At 36.6% G+C, this 10,286-nt stretch overlaps 1 pseudogene; it reads right to left on the bottom strand.

The window, feature by feature from the left end:
* Positions 1-8,485: 8,485 nt before the first annotated feature.
* On the bottom strand, positions 8,486-9,129 carry LOC122755007 (annotated as a pseudogene).
* Positions 9,130-10,286: the final 1,157 nt, after the last annotated feature.

Here is a 10,286-nt window from a genome sequence, read left to right as displayed (position 1 = left end):
TTAAAAATTTATGTTCAAAATTCCCTCCCTTCCCCCACCTTGAGAAGGCCAGCAATTCAATATGTTATACATGTGTAGTCATGCAAAGCATTTCCATATTAGTCATGTTGTAAAAGAAAACAGACAAAAAACTTCAAGTAAAAACATAGGGTTCAATCTGTATTCAGACACCATCAGTTCTTTCTCTGGGGATGGTTAGCAGTTCTCATCAGAAGTCCTTCAGGGTTGTCTTGGATTATAAGTCATTTATAGCTGATCATCTTACAATATTGCTGTTGCTTTGGACATAGTACATTTCGCTATATTAGCTCACATAAGTGTTTCCAGGTTTTTCTGAGAGCATCCTGCTCATCATTTATTATAGAACAATATTATTCCCTAATAATAATATACCTCAATTTGTTCAGCCATTTCCCAATTGATGGACACCCCTTCAATTTCCAATTCTTTGCCACCAGAAAACAAAAGCTGTTGTAAATCTTTTTTGTACATATACATCCTTTTCCTTTTTGTTGGTTGCCTCTTTTCGGATACAGACCTAGTAATGGTATTTCTAGGTCAAAGAGTATGCATGATTTTATAGTCCTTTGGGCATACTTCTGAATTGCTCTACAGAATGTTTGAATCAGTTTACAACTCTACTAACAGTGCATTAATGTCTCATTTCCCCCATATATCCTACAATATTTGTCATTTTCCTCTGCTGTCCTTTTATCCAATCCAATACGTATGAGGGAGCACTACAGAATTGTTTTGATTTGCACCTCACCAATCGATAGTGAATTAGAACACATTTTTTAAAAATATGACTATAGATAGTTTTGATTATTTCAGCTGAAAACTTCATATCTTTTGATCATTTATCAATTGGGGAATGGCTGTCATTTTGGTAAATTTGACTCAGTTCTCTATATGTTTGAGAAATGAGGCCTTTATCAAACAAACTTGCTTCAAATTTTTTTCAGTTACTGTTGCTAACTGTATTTCCCTTCATTCTATTCCCTCTCCACACCATTTACTCTATTCTCTATCTTCTTTCACCCTGTCCCTCCTCAAAAATGCTTTGCTTATGACCACCCCCTCCCCAATTTTCCTTCCCTTCTATCCCCTCCCCATTTATCCCCTTCCCCTCCTACCTTCCTGTAGAGTAAGATAATTTTGAGTGTGTACATTATTGACTCTTTGAGCCAATTCTGATGAGGGTAAGGTTTACTCGCTCCCCAGCACCTCCCCCATCTTCCTTTCCACTGTATAAGCTTTTTCTTGATTCTTTAATTTTATTGACCCTTTTATAAGATGCATTGGCTATATATAATCTATCCAACTACCCTAATAATGATAAAGTTCTTATGAGTTACAAATATCATCTTCCCATATAGGAATATAAGCATTTTAACCTGTTAAAATCCCTTATTATTTCTTTTTCCTGTCTACAATGGCTTGGGTAACAATTTCCTGTCAACAAATACAGCAAAACAGTACTTACTTATGTTACTAAATATTCCTTTTTGCCATGTGTCTATTACATGTGGGACTTAGGGGCCCAACTCAGGCCATCATTGGTTGGTAGGATTCCCAGAGGAAAAGTTGTCACTGCTCCCAGAGTTCTAAGAAGAACCCTGTCAGTGGTTTTCCTCCCAAACTATAACTCACAAAACTCCTATGTGCTTCCCATTAATAATCAGACAGTGGATCTTTTATCAAAGGATTTATTTAAATAATATAGCAAGATTAGTAATTATAAAATTTTCCCTCCAAAACTAGGGTCAAACTTTTTTTTTTTTACACAAATATATCCATGTTTCAGGACAAGGAATGAGAGTGCAGTGGTAGTGATATTCAAATGTATGGGATATACATGGACAAAGCAACTCACAATACGACAACTACAAAGTTACAAAGTTTTTTCCTCTTTTCAGAGACTTTCATGAAGTTTCCCATATCATTTCACAGTTCATTGCTGACTCTTCCAGGGCATTGTATCTCAGCTAGGCTTGCTTCTTCTAGGGCATTATATGGCTACCATACAGGGCTGGGCAGGCTGTTCTGCAACCAGGCATTGGGAAACCTGAGCATGCCAACTTCCTGCTTGGCTTTTGGGGCACAATATCTCTTCTGAATGGGTTGATCACTTGAACACCTGGACTTTCTCTCCAATAGGTAGCTATAGTCCTTTTTTATAGTTAGCCACTTTCTGAGCTCAGGGGTACTGCATTTTCTTTATCTCTAGAGTGCTCCCATGCTCTTTTCAGCAAGAGTGCTACAATAGCTCTTTTAGCTAGCATAATGATTCTTAATTTCAGATAATCAGAAGCTTCCTCCCTTTAACTTCCTCAGAGACTCTGCCAAGGGATTTTTTTGTCACTTCTGAAGACATGAGAAGACTTGCCTTTCTTTTTGATAAAATTCATCCTAATCCCCAAAGTTTCTCTTTCTATAAACAATTTCATGTTCCTTTAGGGTGTTCAGTCTTTTTTTCTCCTTCCACATTCTTTTTGGAATCATATTTATATGAGTGACTAGGGACAGCTATGTGAATGCAATCTATGCTCTAGAGACACAAGTTCATTGTCTTGGTGGATTCTTCATATACAATTAAGATATTCAAACCTACAGTACTTTGTAGGGCAGGGGATGCCTATTTCATGTCTGAAGGCTTTTCTTTCCACTTAATGTCTCTATCTTCTAGTCTCTAAAGTAAACCTTCAGCTTTTGATGAAATCTTACTGGAGCATCCTCTTACACAAATACATACTCCACACACACACACACACACACACACACACACATATATATATATATATGTATGTGCACATATACACATTAATTATGTAAATTAGTTATGTTACTCAGTATAACATATATGTATATGTATAAGTGAACATGATTAATATATGGTATATGTACATTATGAATATATGTGAAAAAATACACATATGTATGTGTATATACACATGTAAATATTAATGTTGCATTCAAATAATTTTTTCATTTCTCCTTTTCAGTCAGATTTCCTCTATCTTTAGCCATCATTCTACCAACTGGGCAAAATTTTCATCACTTATCCTTTTTCCTTTGAAGGCACTATACCATTGTTTACTTGCCTTAGTCCTTGCTTCCTCTTATCTTATGTCTCAGACTACCAAGGTTGGGCAAGATTTGTTACTTCAGAGCATAAAGGTGGCTAGTTAGGACACAGATAAAACAAGAATACAATTATGCATTGGAACATGGTTCATTGTCCTCTTTTACAAGTTGAACTTACATAATATACTCTTCAACTGATATTCTTGAGTTTCTGGATTTGCTGGAATGGGGCAGAGAAATTATCATCAAGAAGTCAAATGAAATTATTGTTTAGGGGGTGAGCCTAGAATAATTTCCCTATTAGTTTTTTCTACCTTTCCATTTCTCCTAATTGCTATTTATTGTTCTTGTACTACATGAAACAGTTGTATTTAATGGTAGAAATTTTAGTCATCTCTCTTCTTTTTTTGTCTTACAGGTTCTATTCTCCTCCTCAGCTATTCTTTTTCCTTTTTTTCTTAAGCCTAAGAACGGTTCTGATTCAAAGGTCTTAACTTTCTCTAGAGATAAGGTCTTTAAGGTATTAATCCTGATTTTTCTCTGTATGGAAATTTCCTACCATGAGGTTTGGAAGTAGTTGGATTAATGGGATTTCCACTGGCACTACACTCTGGAATACCTATGAGAACCTGTCAAGCAGTCAACTCTGAAAGTTCTTGCCTAAAATTGCTATAGTCATAAAGGTCATTTGCAATTTTCAGAAGGGGTGGAGATGTCAGTAAATGCAGGAATTTCTTACTATTTAGTTATTATTTTTTCGTAAAAGTTATCTTTGTGATTGATTCATTCACTTTTCTTTTCTTCATTATAGTATTTCCTGTTCTTACTTGTTATTACTTGGTTTGATGAGAGGAGGCTTATCCTTAGACTATAATTCACTATACCATTTTCCCAGGAATATCATATGAAAATTCTTTACTTACTTTTCTGGTAATAGCATCTTTCAGAAAGTAAAGAGGACAAGGGGCAGCTGGGTGGCACAGTGGATAAAGCACTGGCCCTGGATTCAGGAGGAACTGAGTTCAAATCCAGCCTCTGACACTTGACACTTACTAGCTGTGTGACTCTGAGCAAGTCACTTAACCATCATTGACCTGCAAAAAAAAAAAAAAAAGAAAAGAAAAGAAAAAAGAAAGAGGACAAACAAAAGGACTGCCATCCCAGTTGTTCTTCTGAGCAAAGAGAAGGTGAAAGTAACAAGGATCTGCAAACAAGTGTTTGTATCACTTTACTTTTCATAGGATCATTGAATCAGAGACTTAGAACTGAAAGTGATATTGGCAGGGGAGGGTCATCAAATCCAGCCCTCACATGTTGCAAATGAGACCCAGAGAATATAAGTGACTTGTCCAAGATTGCAGAATTGATCCAAGTCATAATTGTAAATTAAGACTTCTTGCAATGAATCAAACTGGCTCAAGATATCTAAAGAAGAAAATGATGGTCATAATGAAATGGGTATAGTAGACAGGAAAGAGATTTCAGAAAAGTCAAAGAAATGACAGATACAATTGCATACTCAAAGGTTCTAAAAGAACAATATTTCAAAGAACATAGGAGGTGCTCAAAAAGTAGATTACAATGGTATGACTACAAGGGAAAATAAAAGTTTCAGCATCTAAGCAGATATTTCTGATAAATATACATTTAAAAATATAAAAAGGTACAAGAAAAGGAACACACTAAAGAAATATATAATAGAGTGGATTGAGCTATGAAAATGGTGCCAGAAGTGTAAATAAGACTGAGGATGAATTGAGAGATTTGAAAAATGCTAATGAGAGGCAACAAAACATTTTTGTTGCTCTTGATTTTTTATTTTTTATTTTGTTTCAAGACATGTTAATGGTAAGAGAAAAGAAATAGCAAGAACCAATGCTTAAGGCAGATACCATAATGTTAACAAAGACAAGGGAAAGAAAAAGAAACATTCAATTATTTTGCTTCTATTTTCTCTCTCAATTGAGAGACCCACAGAACTGAAAAGGATGAACAACTAACTGTGAAGATGAAAGTACTAAAACCTGGGATGGGCAAGGGGATAATAATAGCTGTTATTTATAGAGTACTTTAAGGTTAAGAGAGTGTCTGAGTGCTTTTAATCACAAAATCAGAGAATGTCAGGATTGGAAGATCAACCAGTTCATCCCCCTCATTTTACAGATGAGGAAATGAGTTCAAGTTGTCTGGCATGTCTGAATTGAATCTCAAGGCACTAAAAGAACATCAGTTGTGGTCACTAAAGCACTATTCACAGAATTATAGTCTCAGAGCTGGCAGAGACCTCAAAGTTCATCTAAGTCAATCCACTCTTAAACAAGAATTCTATCTACATCATCAATTACATGTGGAAATTCATTCAGTGCTTGAATCCCTCTAATAAAAGGGATCCCATTCTCTTTTGAGGAAGGCCATTCCAGAAAAAGAAAACACAAAATGAAATATATCTTGTGTTATGTCATATTAAGCTTAATTTACCTTAACAAAAAACCAAAAAACCAAGAAATTATGTTCTATGGATTTTTCCTCTGGGTGCAAAACACTAATTCCAGTTCCTTTGCCACAGAACAACCCTTGAAATATATGAAGATAACTATAATCTACACTCCATGTCTTCTCTTCACCAGGCTATTCATTTTCATTTAGCAGATTTTCAAATGCTACAGTCTTTTTACCTTCCTCTGGATGTTCTCCAACTTGTCAATGTCTTTCCTAAAATGTGGTGCCCAGAACTAAATGAAATATTCCCTGCCAATTGATGTCACTGGAGAATATAATAAGCATGCATTCTATGTCTTCATCAAATTCACTTATAAAAATGTTGAGAAAAAGTAGACTGAAGAGGGTTCTATAACATGTCAGTAGGGGCTTGGTTCTTGGTAGAAACTAATCCATTACTTTGTGCTTCTTGAATATCATCATTTGACCAACTACAAATCCACCTATTCATACTTTTCCAACTTCTCCACAATACAATGAAAAACTTCCAAATGTATCACTGAAATCTTTGTATCTTGATTATGACATTCTCCTAGTTTACCAGCATGGTACTACCATAAAAAGAAAAGAGCTTACATTGATATAATTTGTTCCTAGTGAATTGATACTTACCATTAATTCCCCTTTCTAAAAACTTAAAATAATTTATTAAATACAAAGGTGAGGAGTTACTATATTGGAGAATGAAATTAGGTTTCAAAAATTTATTGAGAGGTAAAATGGTGAACCAAAGCAATGTCCAGTATAAGAAAAAGTGGATTATGTATCAGAGGACCAGGATTCAAATTTAACTTCTACTTACTTCCTTTATGATGTTTAGAAAGTCAATATACTAGTGGAATTAAATATACATATTGAATCTCATTAAAATATCCTAACAACTCACTTCCTTAACCTACTCATTTCCCTTCACCCACTCCTCCATCCCATTGCAGTCACATACAAAGATGATAATATATTTTGCCTTGCAATTACCAATAAAGGCATCATATCTATTTTAAAGATTTCTCAACTCCCCTTATCTGACCAATATCTATTATCCTTTCTCCTCTCTTTTTGCCTTCCCTCACAAAATCCTACTCATTATCTGCACCTTGACCTGAGAACTTTGCCTCATATTTTACAGAAAAAAATTAAGTAATTGACCATGAGCTCTCTCTTCTTCCCTCTTCTTCATATCCTATCACTCAGGTACCTTCTTCCACTATCTCCTCTTTTACTTCTGTCTCATGTGAAGTAGTCTTACTCTTTATCAAGGCTAAACCTTCTGACTGTTCAAATGATCCTATTCTATCTCATCTCCTCAAAAATATTGCCCCCTCTGTCCTCCTCACTCAATTATTTTCTTTCTTTCTTTGTATCTTTGTTTCTTTCTAATTTTCCCCAAGTTACATATATAAACAAATTTTCACATCAATTTTTAAAACATCTGTATTCCAAATTCTCTTCCTCCCTCCCTCCCCACCCCTCCCTTAAGAACTCAAGCAATTCAATATAAGTTATACATGTGCAGTGATTCAAAATATTTCCACATTAGTCATGTTGTGAAAGAAAACATAAAAACAACCTTTAGAAAGAACAACTAACAAAACCAAATTAACCTTCAATCTGTATTCAGATACCATCAGTTCTTTGTCTGTAGATAGATTGCATTTTTCATAAGTCCTTCTGCTAGCATCCTGCTCATCATTTCTTATAGAACAATAGTGTTCCATCCTAATCTCATCCCACAATTTGTTCAGCCAATCCCCAATTGGTGGACATAACCCCAGTTTTTAAATCAATTAAAAAAAATCTTTTAGGATATCAACCTAGTAATAGTATTGTTAGATCAAAGAGTATGTTTGGTTTTATAGTTCTTTGGCCACAGTTCCAAATTACTCTACAGAATGTTTGAATCAGTTTACAATTTTACCAAGTGTATTAATGTCTTATTTACCCCATATCCCTTATAACATTTATCATTTTCCTCTGCTGTCTTATTATCCAATCCAATAGGTATGAGGTAGTACCCAGAATTGTTTCGACCTGAATCTCTGCAATCAATAGTGTGTTAGACCATTTTTTCATATGGCTATAGGTGGCTCTGCTTATTTCATCTAAAAATTTCATATCTTTTGACATCTATCAATTGGGGAATAGCTCTTATTTTAATAAATTCTTTCAGTTATTTTCAATCTCTCCTCATCTAATGGCTCATTTTGTACTCCCTATAAACATGTCCATGTCTCCCACATCCTTCAATAATCCTCCCGTAAGCCTTCCAACTCTGCTATCATTTTATATCTCTTTTGCACTTTATAGCTAAACTTCTAAAAAAGACTAAATTTTGTGAGAAAATTATTAATAATAGAGTTAGGCCTGACCTTTCTTAAGGTCAGCCTAAAGTCAGGAAGTTACCTCATTCAAAACCACACCTACCTGAAAGTATTGTTTCTGTAAGAGCATCTGAACTCTGACCTCAGCACATTCTACTCATGGACTCCCCTCAAATCCAGTGAACCATTGGATTTGGGTAATACTGGCCAATTAGCTTGGAGCAGTGTGAAGGGACCCTCTCTCTTCCAGACCCATGGTTAGCTTTTGCTCTCACAGAGAACTTCCTCTTTTTGGCCAGAGACTCAGAGGTGGTGGGCACCCATGTGGTTCTAGGTATGTAGGGCTTCTGAACTTTCTGAACTCCAAGTGTTCTTTTTTTTTTCTTTTTCCTCCAATTAATTTCATACTCCCCCCACACCACCACAACAAGGACTTCTTCTTAATTTGAACTAAAATCCATTAGGGCTTCTAGAAAGGTGTGTGTTTGTGTGTGTGTGTGTGTGTGTGTGTGTGTACTGGGTGGAGAGGGGAAGGGGATGGTGTCACAGCCTGAGATGGTGGGGGGAGAGGAGGAGACAAGTCAGTGGATGGTCTTGACAGGGCTCTTGAAGTTGCTAGCTGCCTGAAGTTGCAGTTGATAGGCCATAGGGTGGATCTTGAAGCCATACAGCCTGGGCACAAATCAGTTGGCAGGTCATTTGGGCCTGTACTCAGGATGCACCATGAAGATCATGTGGGGAAAGCCAGTGCCAAAGGAAGCACCATCTGTGTGGTGGTGCCTGGATGACTTGGGGGTGTAAACATCCATGTACTTGGGGCAGTACAGCTTCACCATAGCCTCACCTGACAGTTCAATGGACAACATGGGCTGGTTTTCACAATATATATGGGGACAATAGCCAAAGTCTTCCTGCCGGTATTTTTCCAACATCTGAGTGATGCTACAGTTTGTGAGGATGTAGCCAGCATGAATCAGTCCACACAGCATCATGGCAGCCTGCTCGATCAGGTCACTCTGATTGGGGTTGTTCTCCAATGCCTCATCAGGTTCCCAGTTGAGGATCATGTCTAGTGCCTGCCTATAGTGGGCCTCCTGTTCATTGAGCCGATGAAGTTGAACTTGTCTTGGATATAGTCTTCATCCACCTTACAGAAGAATTCATTGCCACGAAACCCACAGAACCATGAGATCCATGATACTTTCTCCAAGCTACTCATCTTTACATCAGCTACAAGGCTGGGGCTGGCGAGGGAGAGGGAGAAGTTGCTTTCAGGGGCAGCAGCAGCAGCAGCAGCAGCAGCAAAGCCTTGCAATGCAGGCCACAGCAGGTGAAGGGGTGGGGTCATGTGTTCTCTCTTTACCAATATCTAATATACTTTAATAAATGCTTAATGCCCCAAACTGGTGCAGTAGCCTCTAATTTCTAAGTAATAAATATATGATAAATCCCAGTTAATTTTCTCTACACTAGGGACAGCAGTAGGGCCACCACATTTAATTTTACTCATCACAGTTTAATAGATGTTTCCACCTTTTCTCCTCTCACTTTCCTTTGAACCTCTTGCATTCAGGCTTCTAACCTTATATTTCACTGAAATAGTTCTTCCATAGTTTTTAATGGTCTCTTAGTTGTCAAATTCTATGTGGGATTCCTGATTCTCTTTGATTTCTTGATTGCCTTTAACACTTCTCATCATTCTCTCCTCCCTGATACTATTTTCTCTCTAGGTTTTTGAGACACCATTGCTTCCTGGTTTTCCTTTCATCTATGTGACAGCTCCTCTATCTATTTTGTTGGAATCTCTTCTGGCTCATGCCCTTTAATTATATTTTTGTCCTGGGCTCTTTTTTCTTCTTCCCCTATACTATTTCACTTGGTGATCTCATCAGTTTTCATAGATTTAATGACCATCTCTGTTCTTCTGTTCTCTGCTATATCTGCATCTTTCCCTCTCTTCTTCTCCCATTCTTCCTTTTCCTTTCATTCCCTGCATTCTTTGCCCCTTTCCCTTCTCTTTTCTCTTATGTCTTTAGGGAAAAAATGGTTTTGTGACTTTCAGCACTGCCTTGGATGGGGATTGAGACTGAATATGAATCTCTTTGATGTAATTCCTAATGAATCAACATTTTATCCCTGCTTGAAGGGATACTGAGGGAGTCAGAATTCACCCTAAGAGAGAGAATGACTTAAGTGTCACAGGTGATACTTAATCCTAGTCCTTCCCTCTACAAATTCTTTCTTTTCCATATAGTTTAGCATTATTGTGTAGTCCTCAGAATGCTGAAAATGTGCCTTCTCTAAAGATACTAGATAGGTTTCATGTTTTATTAAACACATTTTAAAATTATTTTGAGATGAGAGAAATCTAAAATCTGCACT

The sequence above is a fragment of the Dromiciops gliroides genome, chromosome 4 (assembly GCF_019393635.1).
Source record: "Dromiciops gliroides isolate mDroGli1 chromosome 4, mDroGli1.pri, whole genome shotgun sequence".
NCBI lineage: Eukaryota > Metazoa > Chordata > Mammalia > Microbiotheria > Microbiotheriidae > Dromiciops > Dromiciops gliroides.
The sequence above is the reverse complement of the archived record's forward strand: the minus strand, read 5'-3'. Positions and strand labels throughout refer to the sequence as shown.